Here is a 20127-nt window from a genome sequence, read left to right on the forward strand (position 1 = left end):
CAAGCCTAAGTCGCCAGTGAAAATCAATGCTATCAGTGATGTAGTTGCAAACACAACTCACACTCCAGAGACGCGCAAATTATTAAAAGCTTGGGGACAGTTGCAAGGTAAGCAAGCACTATTCTTGATAGATCTTGGGGCGAATGAAAATATCATTTCCTTGCAATTAGCTAAAGAGCTTGGATTAAAGAACGAAGAGATGGACACTCCGGCAGAAGTTCGCCAAGCTTTAAATGCTGATGAAGGTAACACAGTGAAGACTATGATACCCTACATTGGCAAGCTCAAGTTTCAAATTCAAGGCTACAGTGACGAAGATACCTTCTGTATCGGAGACCTTGATGGTTGCGATGTGATTCTTGGCATGCCCTAGAATCATAGAGTAGATTCAACCATCTTCTCTCAGAAAAAGAAGGTAGAACTCACCAACAAAGGCAAGAAGTACGAGATCCAAGCTGGAGTTTCTGGAGACACCATACCTATGGTAAGCCATATGCAAGTCTCTAGAGCAATTAAGGATTGTGTTCAATGTTGTCTGCTTTATGTCACTGATGTAAAAGATAATATGAATGCTGAAAACCAAGAGCAACTTCAGCTCTTGGAAAAGTATAAAGATTGTTTTTTGGAAGATCTTCCTTATCAGCTTCCCCCAGAAAGGCCAGAAGACCATCATATTGATATTATCCCGGGCAGTTCTCCTCCTAATATAGCACCATACCGTGTGAGCCGTCCTCAACAAGAAGAAATCAGAAAGCAAGTCGAAGACCTACTCAACCGTGGGCTAATTAGGCCAAGTAGCTCACCATTTTGTTCACCGGTTCTTCTTGTTCAAAAGAAAGATGGCACATTCAGGATGTGCATTGATTATCGAGCCCTCAACAAAATCACCGTGAAGAATCGGTTTCCTATTCCCAGAATTGACGACATTTTGGATCGTCTAGGAGGCTCAAAGGTTTTCAGCCGCATTGATCTAAAGAGTGGTTACCATCAAATTAGGGTAATACCACAAGATGTACACAAAACTGCTTTTCGCACTTCATACGGTCTTTATGAATTCTTGGTGGTTCCTTTCGGATTAACCAATGCACCAGCCACCTTTAATCGAATGATGGAGCGCATCTTTAGAGAGCATCGACAATATGTCGGTACTTTCTTTGATGATATTCTTGTCTTTAGCAAGAATGAAGAGGAGCATCATCAACACTTGGAAATTGTTCTACAATTACTACAACAAAATCAACTCTTGGTAAATGGTAAAAAGAGTGAATTTTTCATGCATAAAATAAATTACCTTGGGCATGTCATCTCTTCTGAAGGGATTCAGATGGATCCTGAAAAGATCAGGATAATCCAAGAATGGCCTCATCTTCGTGATGTACATGAGGTGCGATCGTTTCTTGGCTTATGTTCTTATTACCGCCGCTTCATCAAGCATTTTGCACATATGGCTTCTCCACTTCATGACCTTACAAAGAAGAAGATCTCTTTCCAATGGAAGGAAAAAGAGAAGGCAGCCTTCACAAGGCTGAAAACAGCTCTTACTTCTGGACCTGTTCTTATCATTCCAGATCTGGTAAAACCATTTGTGGTGGAAGCAGATGCTTGCGGTGATTGTATTGGTGCAGTGCTAAATCAAGAAGGCGCCGCCGTCTAAATGATGTGGAGAAAAGGTATGACATTTATGAAAAGGAGCTCTTAGCAGTGGTTCATGCTTTAAAGATATGGAAACATTATATTTTAGGCAATGAATTCCTTATTAAAACCGATCATCAAAGCTTGAAGTATTTCAAGACTCAAAAGCATTTGCAGGAGAAACATGCAAGATGGGAAAATTTCTTGTCTATGTTTCATTTTCAAATTATGTACACTCCAGGGAAACAAAATGTAGTTGCTGATGCACTTTCTAGAGTGCCTCGCATTGCAACTATTACAGTGGCTCATCATGAAGATTTTCAAACGATGAAGAATACTTATGATGAAGATACTGATTTTGCAGCAATTTGGTCAAATTTACAGCAAGGAGGTTCTCATCCAGATTATTCCATCAAAGACGGTTACCTTCTCATGAACAATCGCCTTTGTGTCACTCTTCCTGTTCGACAAAAGGTGCTTAAAGAAAGTCATGAACCCCCTTATGCAGGGCACAGAGGGAGGGCAGCCACTCTAAGTGCAATTGAGCGCTACTTTTATTGGCCAACATTACGAAAAGATACACATAACTTCATTGAGGCTTGTCTGGTATGCCAAAAATCCAAATATGATAGGCAGAAGATTCCAGGATTGTTACAACCTCTTCCAGTGCCCAAAGATCTATGGGAATCTATCACAATGGATTTCATCTCAGGTATTCCAAGAACACCTCAAGGTCATGATATGATTTGGGTCATAATTGATAGATTCAGCAAACAATCACATTTTATTCCATGTCATAAAACATTGAAATCCGCACAAGCTGCAAGACTTTTCATTCAACATATCTTCAGATTACATGGTATGCCTTCTGAGATCATTTCAGATAGAGACTCCAAATTCACAAGTAGCTTTTGGCGTGCTTTATTTGAGAATTTGGAAACCACTTTAAAGTTCTCCTCAGCTTTTCATCCTCAAACTGACGGCCAAACAGAGGTGATGAATCTCACTCTTTTGGATATGTTGAAAGCTTATGTTAGTGAACATAAGTCACAATGGGAGAAATATCTTCCATTATTGGAGTTTGCTTACAACAATACAGTGCACTCATCCACAAGGAAAGCTCCAAATGAAATAGTACAGGGTAAAGTGATTCCTCCTCCAATTATTCGCACTAAAGATAAGATTTTTGCTGCTGATGAGTTTGCTTCAGATTTAAAAACCACAATGGATCAAGTTCGAGCCACTATCAAAGTTTCCCAAGAGCGACAAAAGAAGCAAACAGATAAACGAAGAAGACCTTTGGCTTTTGAAAAAGGTCAATATGTCTTGCTAAAGTTTGATAAAAGCAGGCTCAAACAAGGTTCTGGTCAAAATTCATCTTTTCCAAAGCTCTCCAGTAGATACTTTGGACCCTTCAAAGTGATTGAGAAAATAAATGAAGTTTCTTATCGACTTGAGCTTCCTACTCATTGGAAAATACACAATGCTTTTCATGTAAGTTTGTTAAAACCTTACATAGGACCAGAACCAAAGGAACCCATTACTGAAGATCCCCCAGAAGTTGAAGAAACAGAGCAACTCTTGGAACCTGAAAAGATTTTGTTTCTCAAGGATCGAACCACGAGAAGTGGCCTTGTGACACGAAAATTCTTGCTAAAATTCAAGAATCTACCCACAACAGATGCATAGTGGGTAGATGAAAAATTCATGAAGGATTACCCAGATATTCTACAGCAATATCAAGAAGCTTTTCAGCTGAGGACAGCTGAATAAAAGCCAGAGGGCTGTCACAACTCTATAGAAACAGAATTTGTATCCTTTCTCATTAATTTGTCTATATAATGATTTATTAAATTTATTTCCTTTGCACTAATTAGATATAAAGAAAAGTGCATTGGAGTTGGCCACTGATGAGTGGTCACAGGTTATGGTGGACCCACACGGTGGGTTAGAGAAAAGATAGTTCACACTTCCACCTATATGACCCGATTGGGCGCCTGTGACTAGAACTCACGCATATCAGGGTTAGTCTCGCACACAGAAAGGATTGATGCCTTGAAGTGTGGGCTAGATCCACCAGAACAGACAGTTACAATCAACAAGATGGCATGATCATGAAATGCTTGTATAATGTGCATGTGTGGGCTGAAAGCTTGAAATGCACATTTCTTTGCATAGGAAAGTCACATGAAGATTCGGATACCATTTTTGTGATGTACACGGAAAAAGCTTTCATATGATACCCATATTGGGGGTCCCTAAATTTTAGGAGCCTCGAATTAGCCTAAAAATGCTAGTCCTAAAAAATAGGGATGTCATTCTAAAAATAGTAAGTTCTGTACTCTGACTGTGCTTACTAAATTTGGTTGTTTCTATTCTTGACAGTATTCAACCCAAAAAGGAAGGCCATAGAGAAGAGACAAGTGTCAAGACACTTGTCACACAAGTTTCCAAGTGTCCCACCACTTGTCACATCTCATGACATGTGGCTGGACACTTGTCTTGTGCTACTCCACTTTCCCCTTTTGTACTAGCTCTCCCCTCTCCTATAAATAAGAGCTCGTTTTTCTTCATTCAACATCATTTTTCTTTGCTGTAAACTCATGTACAACGCCCACAGATAGCCAGAAACTGGCCCCATCCATCCCCATCATCATCCCCCACTTCTCCATTATCAAATTCTTCCATATTCCCTCTTCTATCACTGTTGTTTTACAAGATAGCAAGCCTGTAAATTCATTACAGCACCTCCTTCTTGAGCTCTTTCTTCCATTTTAGCTACAAGAAGCAAGCTCTATCCATGTACTGCTGATCAACGATGGAGAAAGGCTGAATTCCCCTTTTTCTTCTCTCATACTGTAAAGAAATCAGTTCTTATCATTGCATAATAGATAATGCATGTGTGTTTGTACATCTTTGCATGATCTTGTGAGAGTGAGAATTACTTCTTCTCACTCTCGGGTTGATTGTAACTGAGCTCTTCCCTAAGGGACTTGGGTTGAGCAGAAATACATTCCTTCGGGGGGGGGGTTGCCCATCTTCAACCCTCAATCTTGTCTCCATTACTTTTACATTTTCATGGCTGTAATTTTGTGAGTAATTTTCATTTTCAGCTTTAAGTGTTCATTCTCTTTTATATTAAATCTTGAAAACAAGCAAATATCATAATTGTTAAGCATACTACGTTTTTCGGGGCGTTTACACAAAAGTAATTTCAAAAGTCATTCCTAGTTCAAGAAGTATTCACCCATCGATAACGATTTTTCTTCTTTCAGGAGTTGGCTGAAAATGCTTACTATCAGGGACTATGGCTTTGTTTTCTTAGGAAATATCTGTTGATAGCTTCTTCATATTTTGATGTTCGATCTGTAACTTCATTGGAGAAGTCTATTCAAACTTCAATAGAGGTGGATCCATTTCCTTTTTGTGAGCCATACAACTTTACTGTCACCTTGTTGGGCCTTTTGCCCAGAGTTAGGTTTCCCTTGAACCAATCTGTCTGTGCTAAAAGCCATGGTCTTTCCAATAGTAGAGAATAGGAGGTTCCATAGGAATTTGGTTTCACCACTAGATAGGTTAGTCAATAGTCTCTTCTTGCTAGGTTGGCTTCACATATGGGAGAATATGCAAAGGCTTAATTTTGCTTTGGTCTGCTAATTTAATAAGCCATTATATAGGTAGCATACCTTACAGTCCTAAATCCTTGTTTGTCACATCCATCATTATATTCACTAATGAGCCTCCATCAATCAATGCATTCTCTATAAACCATCCTTCAATCCAAACACCAATCTCTAGGGTATTGAGATCCAAGAAGGCGTTAGCCACATCCACTTCTTTCACAGGCTCTAGGGCTTCATTGGCCTTAGTGGTAGCTATGGAGCCAATCCTTAGGCCACGTCTTCTTATCAGTATGCTTTTAGATTTCTTTCAATAATAGTTAGGGGATAGTATCAAAAATTATTAGAATGTTACATTTGATTTGAAGATGTCTAGGTCTTTGACCGTCATACTCTTTGATGGGATCCAAGCGCTTCTCCAACAGGCTAGGGATACTTATCTATCCTCTATTTCTTGGACCTTTGGTCCTGCTTCTATAATTGTCTCTATATCCTTCTGTGGTACTACATTGCTCTATACTGCACTATTCTATTCTATACTATTCTATTTCTCTTTTGGAAGATTGAACTTCATTGTTTTGGTAGAGGAGACATTCTCGTTTGAAACTGTGGGTTCTCTTTTCTTAGCATGTGTTATTGCTGCAACTTCCACTCCACCAAGTTGGAGGCAAGTTCTTGGGTCTTCTGCTAGTTATAAGTGGTGTTGGCTTTCACAGAAGTTGGACTCGGACAGAGTTTTTTAGTGTGGCCTTCTCCTTTGCATCAACTCCATAAGGGCTTGTAATCCATCAACCTTCTAGGGTGTGGACAATTTAGCGAGATATGTCCCTTTTCTTTGCATCTATAAGGCTCCACTTCTTCCAATCTCTGGCCACCACCTGACTGTTGTCCTCTGTAACTTTGAGACGGGAATCTCCTTGGGCCAAAATTAGAACCAAAATCTCTAGGCTTGGATCTTATATCTTGGGTTGTCACCTTAAATTCCAATAATTTGAATCTTGTTTCTTCATCCTTCTTTCATACATCCCCTTGAAAGAGTAGATATATTTTGTATGGTTCTTTCTTATATAGTATGAACAGAAGGCTCCAAGGATAGTTGGTCTTCAGGTACATTTAGTGGCTAAATATCCCACTTGATGGCACTTTCCACACCATGTATTAGATCACATTACATCTCTTTCACCTTCTACAATATTGGATATATTGGCGGTATTCATCTTTAGTATCTACAGCTATTCTATAATCACATCTATCATCACTTTTTTTATGCTTGCAAACTAAATTGGACAAATAGTCCTTTAAATTTTCTCATCCTAGAGTACTCATTGTAGGGTTTTATGATATCTCTGTAATCACTGCATAGAGTGGTTGGGTTGATCTAGAGGGTCCTCTATTCTAATTCTGATTCAAAGCTCTTGTTGTTCTATAATCACATCCATCATCTCTTTTTTTATGCTTGCAAACTGAATTGGACAAATAGTCCTTCAAATTTTCTCCTCCTAGAGTACTCATTGTAGGGTTTTACGATGTCTCTATAATCACTGCATAGAGTGGTTGTGTTGATCTAGAGGGTCCTCTATTTTAATTCTGATTCAAAGCTCTAGTTGTTGGGACTAATGGTTGTTGGTTCCCGCCGCTGGTAGGGTTCCACTGTCATTGTTGAGTCACCATTGGAGAAACTATCTAAGGTCATTGTTGTTGTGCTTGAACCATCATTTAAGATACCGCTATCTCAGTGGGCCACTATGGATTCAGTGTACTACACTACAACACTATTTGCATCTGAGGGTAGAGGTAGAGAATAGTCCTTGGGAACTGAATTTGGTGGGTATATCATTCTTGGTATGGAAGGAGGTAAGAATCCTCTCATGAGGTCATTGACAGCCTTGTTTTAACTTCATCATATAGTGTTGCACCTTCCACTGCAACTTGTTGGTTAACTGGTCATCTTAACTCCACAAACTTATGAACTTCTGATTGTAGGCCTCTAGGAAAAACTCCCTTCTAGATGCCTTCATCCATGTGATGGTTGGTCTATCTTTTTAGTATGGATTCCATTCTAGAGACATATGCTTCCACCCATTCACCTGACTTAAGTTTATGAACTCCTATTACATCTACTCTTCAAAACCTTCATGTCTAAATTTAGTGAGGAAGGCTACTTTCAGGTTGCCAATCAATGCTCAAGGGTTTGGGCATTGTTGACTACACATACTACCATGAACTTAGCTATATGAAGATCAAGGTCTTCATTGTATTTTCCATTAAAGACTGACAATGGATCTACATTCATTGGCTTGTCATCAATATTTCTAGGACAGATTTGGCTAAGAAGGCGACCTTGATTCGCCATTGGGACTTCCTTAAAGAGTGCCACAAGGGTATCAAAATAGGCTTCTACTGCTATCTTATTCTTGACTTTGATTTTTTCCTTCTCTGTTCTTACGTACCTCTAAATTCGTTCTAGTGCTTACCTCTTGATTGTGTCATTCATCAGAGAGCTATCTTCACCCAGTTTGTTTGTACTCAACAAAATAGAATCAGAAGGGCTTCAGTCTCTCAAGGACTCTCTTGCCAACATTTTTTCTAATTCCTTCTTTTCAATATCTCTAAACTCAACTTTCATTCCACTACAAGGGAAGATATTCAGTTCTGAATGTATCAAAACTCATTCTTTTGAGGATCACCATAGTGCCATTGTTCTAATAATACCAACTTTGGAGGGTTTCAATAGTATAGGTTGTGAAGAATAGCCTATCTACTAGCTTTCAATGGATTGCTAATTGAACAAATAGAAGGTTATCAGTACACTAAGCATCCCACATATCTTGCTATTAAACATCCTGAGAGCGGATTTTAAAGGCCATTTTTAAAGAGGAAAAAATCCCAAGAGGCCGTAAAAGACTAAATTTTCATGCAAAATGAAACAATTGTGGATTGATGAGTTGGAGCTTTCCTAGATGGAGTTCGATGCCAAGAAGCCAGCACAAGTCTCGGTTCGTCGATCAAAGTACGTTTGACCCCCTATTTAATCCCCATAAGGTTTCACATTGTGAAGTGGCCACATGATCCGAAATCTAGAAAGTGCATGGCAGGTACTAGGTTTATAGATTTTGATGTCATGAAGCTATCTGTCTAGACAAATCTCAATTCTGAGTATGTTTGCCCCCTTAAAAGGGAAAAAACCACTTTCTCCGCAGTGTGAAACTCCCAAAGTGATCGTGTTTTTTGGGGTTTTAACTTTAAGCTTAGTTTAAGCTTGTGGAATGAAGGGGCATGAAGTAAAAACCTTTTTTTTTGCGTCGTTTTTTTTTGCACCCTCTCCAATCATTAACAAATGATTTTATGAGTCAGCAATCATCGGAGAAACCCTCTTGGTTGTGAGATGCCCCATTTTTTCACTTGTCATCGCTCCAAAAATGATTGAATTTGATACGCTATTCAATAAGACCTCATTCTAGTATTTCTCTCTCCTCTCTCCTCTTGTGGATTGTTATTATGGATCAATGTAAAAGAGAGAGGAATGGGCTGAGATGGACGCTTTTTGTCAAATGATGAAGCGGGAGTGGAAAGACACATGAATTGGAGTTGGAAGGATCATCAACGGCCATGGAATAGCATCAACGGGCCTCCAACATCAAAAAACGTGCTTCATAATGAGTGGTTTTATGAGAAAAATATAGATTTTACCGATTTATGATGGATTATTGTTTGAGATGGCTAGTAATGCTTGGATTTGATTGCAAATTCTCTATTTAATCCGTCATGTTCAAAGAATCATTAAACATCAATCATACAATAATTGTATGCAAAACACGCAAAACCCGAGACTAGGTGGTTTAAGAGAAAATATGCAGTTTTTATTGTATGCAAAACCTAATACTAGGCGGTTTAAGAGAAAATATGCAATTTTTAGGTTTTTAGTGTGCATTTGTCATTCCCATGGAATGAAATATGCTAAGAAAATCATTTTTTATAAGATTAATCAGTCTACGTATGAAAATAAGTACTTTTCTATAATTTTCTATAAATAAATAGATAATATTAAAGAAAAATAGAAAAATAGGTTTTTTGCGTCATAAAAATAAGATTAATATGTGTGATCGTATTATGGATCTAAAGCATGAGTTTTATTCTAATTTTAGTCCCATTTCTTTGTTAAAGTGAGTTTTTACCGCTTTTAATAAAGAAAAACGCATGGAAAATATGCCCCCTACACCTATCCATGCAAGGAAAATCTTAAATGATAGAGAGAAAGGGGATAGTTGAGTGGTTGAAGTATGTTAAATGCTGATGTCTGATACTGCATATCATATAAACTTTGTCGTTGTTTGAAATTAAAGGGACTAGTAGCACGAGGAAACTTGGTGCTAGTCTTAAGCAACGAAGCACTATCGTGTAGAAAAGGAAATCATGAAAAGAATTATATTCGCACTTTCACGTTGTTGATTTCCAATGAATATTTGTTTGAGCACAATTTTCATATTCACATTTGTATTCATGTACCTCATGGTATCATATCCTGGATGCATAGCACCTATTTGTATGAGTGATGGCCCGATGCTAAGAGTTTGAGGTATCTCGAGTCATAGGGCTGGATATTTGATTCCTTTGGGGTTTATTTGGTGAGGTTTATATATCATCTCCTGGATGTTTATCAAAAGATTCTTCTAGATTGTTTATCAAAAGAGTGGACTTTGTTTCGGAAGTGTTTTATGTTCACGGCACATCTTGGGGCCAATCCCTAAGGTGTAGGAGAGCCATAGTGGAGCCATGGTGATCAACTGAGGGGTGCTCCCTTTGTGTGTGCCATGTGGTGTATAACACCATGTTTAGGGATGCCCTTTGAGGATTGGGATTATTCGTTGGACTACGAAAAACGTACAAACGGAAAGTCTTGTACACTTTTGGCTGCAAGGCCACGTGGGGTGGTTTTAGTAGGTGTGTAGTAGTGGCCCAACTAGTGCCTTAGATCTAGCATTGGGCCCGTTTTAAGTCCCAAAAAGGTAGTGCATTTGCTGGGAACTGCTAATAAGTGGCAGTTTCCAAATCTCAATCAACAGGGACCAATTCATTAGCGTGTGCCAAAAGGCAGTGAGATAGAGTCAAAAGCCGAGCTTCAAAAGCAAGAAAGAGTTGAACGAGCTAGACAGAAATAATTAGAAGATGTTGTCTGCAAAGGAGTGGTCCAATATCCTTACAAGGGCAGGGTCTTAGTAACCCTAGCTTGATGCATAGTCTACTAAGAGGAAGTACTAGTACTTCCCCTTTTCCAGTCAGTCTGCCCACTTCAAGTGGAGTAGTAGTTCTAATCATTCAAACTCCTTTAACGAATCTAATTGTTACCATGGTGCAACCCATTGCAATTCCAATAGGAACGCTGGACCTGCCAGCCTTAGGGTTTTCTCTACCCATTTTTAATGGGTTAGCAGAGGAAGACAAAGAACTTCATATCAATGAATTCCAAAAGTTAATGTTTAACTGTCGAATTCAAGATGAAGGATACTTGATGATGTTCTTCAAGATGATTCTAAAAGGACGAGCTGTAGTATGGAATGACAACCCAGAGGCTGGAACCATAACTATGATTGATCTATTATTTATAGCTTTTCAAAGAGAGTTCGCCCCCCTAAAAGGGGAGGTTAGTATTGCTACGTGTCCTTAATGTAACACGTCAAGAACCTCACAAGAATGTTCGTGGGGCATGCCAAGAAACTAAAAGAATTATTCCATAAGTTGCAAACCTATATTCCTATTCCATCAGCTGTTGCAATTGCAATGCTTTTTAAATGGGGTAGATTCTAGCATTCAAGTGTAGTTGAGCAGTGTTGCTTTTATGATGCGGCTACTACAAGAGCAGAGGAGGCAGAATCGCGATTGCAAGAGGCATATACCTCTGGGGAAAATTGGAATTCGAGCTTAGGGTTTGAAAATATGCTAGCATTAACCAATGGAGGTCAATGAATACCTATGATTCCTCCAAATGGGAGAGGAAGCATGATTCAAAATGTGTCTATGTTGACAGCTCCTCCTAGTGTGACTATGCCTATGGCTAGTCAAATGGCTCCACCAAATGTTGGAAGCCAAACGATAAATCCCACTGTTGTTCTAGGAAATCAATAGCCAATTCCCAAAAACAAGTGGTTAGGCCAATGGTATGACAAGTATACAATCATGGCTATGAGTCAAGTGCCCCAAATGTCCTTGGCAAAGTTAAGGATATGATGAAGCACTATACTGATATGATTAGTGAGCAATATAGACAAATAGTCATTGATGTCAATTTCCTTAAGAAGTAGCAAAATTTAATAGGAAGTTAATACCCTAAAGAGGGTGGCCCCTCAATATTCAATTGTAAGTATTGTGGCGGCCAACATTTCCCTAGGAATTACCCAAATGTTAAATGCGACATATGTGGAAAGTCCAGCCACTTAGCTAGTACGTGTTGGAGCAAGATTGGTTCTCTCCAACAAGGAAGTAAACAGCCAGGTCCAGTTAACCATCAAGCATAAGGACATAATCTCTAGCAAGATAAGGGACAGAAGCAAATACTACATAGGGAAAGCTATGGTAGAGGAGCTACTTGGTGGCAGTGGAGTTAGTCTTGTAGAAGCCATTTGTGTCAATGGCACTGAAGCTTCTAACCTACAAGTCTTTACAAGAAGTCAAATGTAATGAAGGAGACCTAGGAAAGAGAATGAGAGAAGGAAGAGACTGCAAAGAGGAGAGGGAAAGAGGAGTAAGATGAGAGAAGAAGAGAGAGAAAGATAGCAAAAGAGAGAGAAAGAGAAGGGAAGCCATGAAAGCTGGAAGGAAGGGTTAAAGAGACTTGAATATTGATAAAATTGATGCCCTAATTGGATCTCCCAACACCTTAAATAACTCATAATTATAACTAGGTATTCCCATGCTAACCCATGTCCTACCCGTATATCCCAACCCTTTTACATTCCATCCCAACCCGAAAGGTTTTTGCCCTCAAAAACAAAAAGAGAACTTATGGCTCACAATAGAAGGGGGGTTGCAGAGTACTACTCTATTTAGCATTACAAAGGAGAATATTGGTATAGAGAAGTACAATATCATGTGCGATTGGGGCATACAAAGGTGCATGTGATGTATACAACATGTGCAGGTTGATAGCGTATGAGTTTGGCCACCAATACTTGGCAATTAGGGGTTGACAAATAGTAGACATCATGCTGTCCAAAATTGGTCTGTTGGAGAAAACTGGTCATAACTTCCTATGGGCAGCTCAGATTGAGGCGTATGACATGTCAAAACGAAGCTTGTGAAGTATACTTTCAACCCATATAGGTGACACTTGACTGTCATTAATGCAAGGTAAAAACTATTCTAAAATGTTGTGTTGTCTGCAGCAAGTTGTCTCCAGTGCAAAGACTAGGGAAAATTTAGCTACTGCTCAGTCAAAATTGCACCCTTGAAGTAGGGAAAGAACTGCACTGGTGAAATGCTGATCAGGGTAGGGATTTTCCAAGACCAATCCATTTCCTGAGATCAAATGGATTACCTACATAATAAGCATCAAGAGCACAAGGGTCATCCATACAAGCATGGGTCACCATACTACCACCAGGGTCAAAAGGATAATTGTGATACAATGCATCTGTTGTATCATAGAAGTAATTTGTGGTGTCATCTTCAAGCACTAATGGTGGCACAAGATCCTCACAATATCAAGCACTCCATTGCTGATAATGATGTTGCTCCCCATGCCCCATGTACATACTCATTATCAGTATAGCAATCATCAAAATCATTATCCAAGTTTTCATAACCATGATCATATGCATCCAACTCCTCTTCTAGTTGATGTAGTTCCTGATTAAGTGTGAACTTATGCATATCCTCAACTACTTCATCATAAGCATGGTCAAGAACTTTAGAGTCTTGATTTTCAGCATGTGCATATTCCTCCCCAAATGGTCCAAAAGGCTGATCACTTACCAAGTGATCTTCATATGCATTGGCTTCAACTACATCATCAACTTGCTGATCAACTTGGTCTTCTTCATATGGTTGACCTTCATGATCTTTGTCTTGGTCATTGGCCTCTTCATGTTCTTCCTCTATCCCATCATAGAACCCATTTTCCACTTTAGCATCATCATTACCTTGAAGAGACAAAGAATTCAGCACTGCAGTTCCCATTGATTTGTTGTCCAAGATCTATGGAATAATCCGCTTCATCCTGGCTTTGTACAAAGTACAAAGTTATACTTGTTGTTCATGATTTACTTCTCTAGATTTAGACATAAGAGTAGCATCAAAGTATTCCAAAGAATTAATCACATCTTTGAGGGTAGGTGGAGCACTATCTTTGAAGTCATTGCACCAAGTAGTAATTGATGCAAGCATTTTCTTTTTCCATGAAGCATGTTTCAGCAAAAGATTAATAGCCATCTTTACACAATAGCAAATTTCTTCATGGTAAATACAGATACGGATAAAGATGAAAGCAATATATTCCTCTAGCTTGGTAGAATATTTCCCAAGAAGTTTGACCAATGAATTCATACCAACAACCAAGATTTCTCATGCTAGCTGTCCTTCTAATGAATCTTGTGATCGCCTACTAACCAATGGAGGTGTATGAACCACCGTAGCCCACTAATTAGCATCAATCTCAGTAAAGAGAGTAGAAACCAATACCAATGCATATTCTAACTGTTGATGAGATGATTGATTAAGCAATAATATTAACCAATATAATGCATCCTTGCCTTGAAAAGACTGCAAAAGAGTAGTACCACTGCTGCAAAAATACTTCATTGATGCCCACAAATCAGCTTCTTGAAGCTCCAGTTTCTCCATGGTTAGTAATCCCAGCAACATGCGTTTAGCTTCAACATTACATATACATTCTCGTAAGATATTGTTATCATAGAGATTGATAAGAGCCTGCATTACACCTTGTTGAACCAACTGAGAGGTATGCGGTTGCAACTGATGGATAAGTACTTGCTCAACTAGACTCACATCTATCACTTCCAATGCCATTTGAGAGTCATCATAAGCCATAAAATCATGTGCCAAAGTACTCATAATGTCTACAAAGGAATATCCAACCTATTAGAACCAACTTCTCTAATTAGACCTATAATACTCTGTTTCCCTCTTTATGGAAAGTGCAGTCTTGTAGTACCTATAGGTACTAAATCAGCCATAAATTTTGATTGAAAGCTCCGATTGACAAATTTTTTTATTTCAAAGCAGGTCAAAAAAATATATGATAACCCGAAGTTGGCTGATTGTCTACAACCTGTCCTATTTTGAATGAGTCTGTAAGAGGTCTATAGATCCACTTTGACCATGTTAAACCTTGAATACTCACAAATATAACTGAGAGCACTTTGTAGGGTATCAATACATCAATTCATGTTCAATAAAATGTAAACAAAGTCCCATACCATCCATTTAGGTGACTGCAATGAAGGAGTAATGTCCTAAAATCATTGTATGAATTAAATCACTGCAAAGACGAATCAACTAATGCTGACATGACCATTTACAATGACTATGTGAACATCATATTATCACTGCTGCCAATAATAACAAAACATTGTTGTAGATATATCAACATAAGCATTTAAGTGGCTAACTAAAGATCCCATGCTACCACAAATATGCCATCAGCATAATCCATGTACCATGGAATGCTCCAACATGCAATAGCTCAGAAAAGAGTGATGAGTTTCCAACTTGTTGCTATTAGAAGCCCCTTTGAACACAATTCAAAATTTGCAACTATATCTTCCAGTCCATACATGTGCAAGCTGCTTGGAAGTCAATGATTGGGGCTCGGGCCACCGATTTAGAGGACCTACACCTCTGCAAATCAATGACTCACTGATTGCATCAAAGCCACAATTTTTTTAAAAAAGGCATACACCATAACAAGCATGGTCTAGATCATCTAATTGGCCACTTTACTAGGTGCACATGCTTGCTGCAACAAAATGTTCGCAGGAGTTTGGACCAAATAGCTCAAGTATGTCAGGAGGCAGAATTTCTCCTGTGGATGTTTTTCCACTCAGCTCTTTTGAAATATCCAACTTGCTTCCAACATCTGTGGTAAATGATTTGCAAGCTATTGCTTCTTTTGCATCCAATATAAAAAACGCACATTAGAAAAACATAACATGATCCTGGGAGCCATTGCGCCTAATTTCCCATGAGTTTTTATATAGGTGAGGTAATTTCTTTGAGGCAATAAGAGCGACAGACTTCAATGCATGGTTAGCCAAGATTTGGCAGCAGTGACTCAACTTTAAGCAGTAGCAATGGTGCCCGTTTTAGCTAAGTAGCAGGTGCAATCTATCAAGAATGATATGAACAGAAGGGGCTGTCCATAGTAGATGAACTATAGCTCATTTTGACCACAATGAGAGAGTGAGCAGCAATAGATAATTTTTTGAATAGTAGTACTTTCAAATCTGCAATGGTGACCTTTCAAATAGTGTGAACAACACGAAGTTCAGCATAGTTGGACAACAATGAAGTAGCTGAGAAGAAGCTCAAGATAGCGTCAAATGTGGTAGCTTTAAAGCATTTATTTCTTCAATTCCTAAATATTGGTGCAGTCTACTTCAAGTTATTTGATTAGGAATGGCTGTGATGGTGTAAATCCAAGTGGTATCAAGCCTTTTTTAAGTAGCAAAAGAGGAGAGAAGCAGCCATTGCTGGAGCTTCAGTTGGGCACCAAAGTGTTGTGTTTCCATGAATGAAAGTCTTCTACTCATTTGTCAATTCCCCTTCTGTATTACAACAGCAACACACATTTTCACGAGAAAGAAGTTGGAAGATATTGTGCCTTCCTCTCACAATGGTGATATCCTTGAAGTGACTCGAGTTGACTATCAGTTTATTGACATTTATGAGGATGGATTTGTGAGCCTTCTTATGGACAATGGTGGAACTAAGGGTGACCTCAGACTCCCAACTAATGAGCAGCTTCTTACTCAAATTAAGGATGGATTTTTTGATGGAGAAGACCTTGTTGTGACTGTCATGTCTGTGATCCAGAATGTTGAATCCGACCTTAGATCCCTCCTCAACATCCCAAAAGATTACACTGTCTTGTTCTTGCAGGGTGGGGCCACCACATAGTTTTCAAGCATCTGTGCGAATGAGACTATCCACTCACATGCTTCTGGTCCCAAGGATGCCTCAAATTATGATGAAAGAATGGATGAAACCTCTGAGTCACGGCATTGGGCAAGGTCTAAGAGAGAGAGGCTTAGCACATTCCACATCTCATTGTCTGGCAACCCTCAGACCAAGCGAAAACACTAGATAGCACATGAAGTGTATATGCACTGTCGCATGAGCATTTGCGATGATGTGGATGAATCAGACAAATAAACTAAAAATGAAGCCTCAAAGGATGACGATGATCCACCCCCACCAATTCATAGATGCCCATGGAAGTTTAGGGGGCCTGAGGTGGCAATAAGAGTCGCCTCCAGCTGACAGCATTTGGTAGCAATCACCTTTACCACCACAGAATGCGATTGCATCAATTAGCCATCTTGGAAATACTATAAGGAAACTGAAGCCACCAAGTACCAAGTTCCAAGCTATTAAGGTAGCAAAGGTTCCTGAACCGGCAATATCAGATCCGGAGGCTGAAACAGCTGAGGCACTTTTTGTTCTTGCAAGAAGTGCACCTTCAACTGTGGGTGGTCGACTGCAGGAGCAAAGCTAGAGAAGAGAACAAACCTCTGATGCTCGAGCAACACTCCGATATCATCTGTGAGCAAGCATTGGTGGCCACATTGCGAAAGGTGAGTGTGCAGGAGGAGGAAGGGGTCTCAGATGAGCCTGAGAAGAGTTCCAAAACGGGAGGAGGGAGCAACTTAGCTCACCTTTCAGCAAGCCTCGAATGCTTGCATTTGACCTAGAGAAGGAGAAGGGGGGAGGTTGGTGCTGGTGGGGTAGAAGTTTGTAGGAAATTATAGGGGCAACCTTGGGGCTTCAGTAGGGTATGGGGTGGCACTCAGGTGCTCCAGATGCTCAAGATGAAGTGGAGAAAGCCATGACAGCACCCATTTGCAAGGGAGGAGCAAGGCCTGAGAGATATGAAAAGATCTTGGCTTGGTACTCCATGGAAGCTCCAAAAGGGAGCTTATAGGGCTTCAGTAGGGTATGGGGTGGCACTTAGGTGCTCCAGATGCTCAAGATGAAGTGGAGAAAGCCATGACAGCACCCATTTGCAAGGGAGGAGCAAGGTCTGAGAGATATGAAAAGATCTTGGCTTGGTACTCCATGGAAGCTCCAAAAGGGAGCTTACAGGGAAGCTCCAAAAGGGAGCTTACAGGGAAGAAAGAGAAGACCTCATTTCAAAAGTAACTCTAATTAGATCTCTTACTAACTCCTATGAGTACTTTCTTGACAGGTTTACCTCTTAATTTTGACTAGGGATTGAAAATGAATTTCCTCCAATTTGTCCAAGCCTCCTGCCATAACTTGTATGGTCTTCAAGAAAGCTTCCATCCTCCTATGGTACTCCATCACTGCTCCTTATAGCTCCTGTTGTCCGTGTTGTACCTGTCTGGACTAGTTTTTTTTTTGTTGAAAAATAGAACTGGATGCAAGAAAAGAGAAAGAAGAAGGGACCAAATACCTAAGATCTAATACCAACTATAATGAAGGAGACCTAGGAGAGAGAAGGAGAGAAGGGAGAGACTGTAGAGAGGAGAGGGAAAGAGGAGGAAGATGAGAGAAGAAGAGAGAGAAAGACTAGCACAAGAGAGAGAAATGCAAGAAAAGAGAGAGAAAGAGAAGGGAAGCCATGAAAGCTAGAAGGAAGGGTAAAAGAGACTTGAATATTGATAAAATTGTTTCCCTAATTGGATCTCCCAACACCTTCGATACCCCATCAGTATAACTAGGTATTCCCATTCTAACCCATGTCCTACCCGTCTATCCCCACTCTTTTACATCAAAAGGGTAAAGAAGCTGACAAAGACAAGGTAAAACCTATTGACACAAACCCTAAGCAAGATGATAAGGGGACACAAGTCCTTAATCCCGATATAGAAGGTGGACCTCTCAGGGCCATAGATGGTAAAGTCGAATGCTTCAAGTAAGCTCCATCCTCAAGCTCCACGCTCCAAGCTCCATAGCCACGAGCAAGGCAAGAGAAGAGAAGAGAAGAGAAGAAGAGAGGAGAAGATGGAGAGCTTCTCCTCCCCGGTCCCTCACTCTCACACACTCACTCCCTCACACTCTCACACTCCCTCTCTCAAGCACAAGCTCAAGCAAGCAAGAAGAAGAAGAAGAAGGAGAAGAGGAGAGCCACTTTTTGCCACACACAAGAATGAGCTTCTCATTCACTTTTCAACTTTATATACAAAACCCTAAATCTCTTTTGGGAGGTCATCCCCTTTTCCCCTTTTTTACATGGCCGGCCGTAGCCTAGGCCCTTTTCCCATTGTTCTTCTTTCTTTCTAGCTTCCTTTCCACCGCCCATCTACATTTACAAGTTGCACGGGTGAGAGGCCAGTGCTCCTTGAATTAAACCGTGATGCGCTTGCGCTCTTTTACAAAAGTTTTGTCTTGCGCTTTTCCTTGTGCGCCTTTGTCTTCCATTTCTCTTGCCTTGGCCTTTGTCTTTGTCTTTTATTTTAGCTTTCCGGATCTTCCACCGCCTGGCACTCTTTTATAAGATTTTAGGGTGCGCATTTTTATTTTAAAATGCACATTTTCTCTTTTTCATTTGCCTTGGACATTTTTTTCGCCTTTGCCCTACGTCTTTTTTATTTTCTTTTACTTTCTTCGTGTTGGGGTTAACACCAGTCCTTGCCCTTTAAATTTAAATGAGAGGTGAGATGTGTGAATGGAGCATTGCATGCATGGGTTGGGCCTCTCAATGCACAAAGCATGATCTACTCTTATGCATAGCACTATAAGACTCCTTAGTCTTCCTTCTTGTATTGTATGCTGGCACTTGTCAAAATTGTTGAGATATCGAGCTCCACTCGTGATATGCCAGGGTCACCGTTGTGCATTTATGTCACCGACTTGTCAGTTGCAGATGCGGTTGGTACACCGCCCATGAATAATAGCTAGATGACAGCTATCCTTATCTACTCTAGTTCGTGGCTTAGTTAGTATGCCACCTTAGTTAGTTGAGTTTGGTTTTGAGACCCATATATAGGGTTATTCTATTTCTATGTACTTGAGTTCTTTTTTGGCTTACACAACTAAGAAGAGGAAAACTGTTTTCAGCCTCCATCTTTGTGTGTATTCCCCCATTGTGCAAGCAAGAAAGCTACAAGTGAGACTCCTTCCTTCTCTGCCACAATCTTGACATGGTATCAGAGCCTTGTTCGTGGTAAGGAGCTCAAGAAAGCAAGCCAAGTTCGCGGTGTTCTGGTAAGAGGAGCAGTGTTGCTTTCATTTTTTGTTTTGGGAGCAGATCTCTACAGGTAGCACAATCGGAAATTACAAGAGTGCATTGTCTCAGGTTGAGACGCCCTTCGCGGTGACCTTTTTTTTTTGATTTGAGGCCATTTCGGGGCCTGTTTTGGAGGCGGAAGTTTTCTGCACGCACTTAGGAAAAGGCCCTGTTTTATGCTATGCGACCACTGTTCTACAGGTCGATGAAAAGTTACCACAGAATCATCCTTGTTTCCTGTTTATGCAAAATCGTCACTAGGAAGTGACTGTGTGGTCAAATACCACTTTCGCCAGTTTTGCAGATTTGCCCTTGTGAGGGTGAAGCTGTGTTTTTTGTAGTGACACAATTTTTTTGCAGTATTCTGTAATGGCATCTGATTCTCTTTCACAGATTGTAACTGAAAAGCTTGACAAGAACAACTTCCAAGCATGGAAGTTTAGAATGACGAAT

At 39.9% G+C, this 20127-nt stretch overlaps 1 pseudogene; it reads left to right on the forward strand.

The window, feature by feature from the left end:
* Window positions 1-15992: 15992 nt before the first annotated feature.
* LOC148011392 (eukaryotic translation initiation factor 5A-4 pseudogene) lies at window positions 15993-16382 on the forward strand (annotated as a pseudogene).
* The last annotated feature ends 3745 nt before the right edge of the window (window positions 16383-20127 follow it).

The sequence above is a fragment of the Lygodium microphyllum genome, chromosome 28 (genome assembly GCF_053477565.2).
Source record: "Lygodium microphyllum isolate KBCC chromosome 28, Lygodium_microphyllum_v1.1.10, whole genome shotgun sequence".
NCBI lineage: Eukaryota > Viridiplantae > Streptophyta > Polypodiopsida > Schizaeales > Lygodiaceae > Lygodium > Lygodium microphyllum.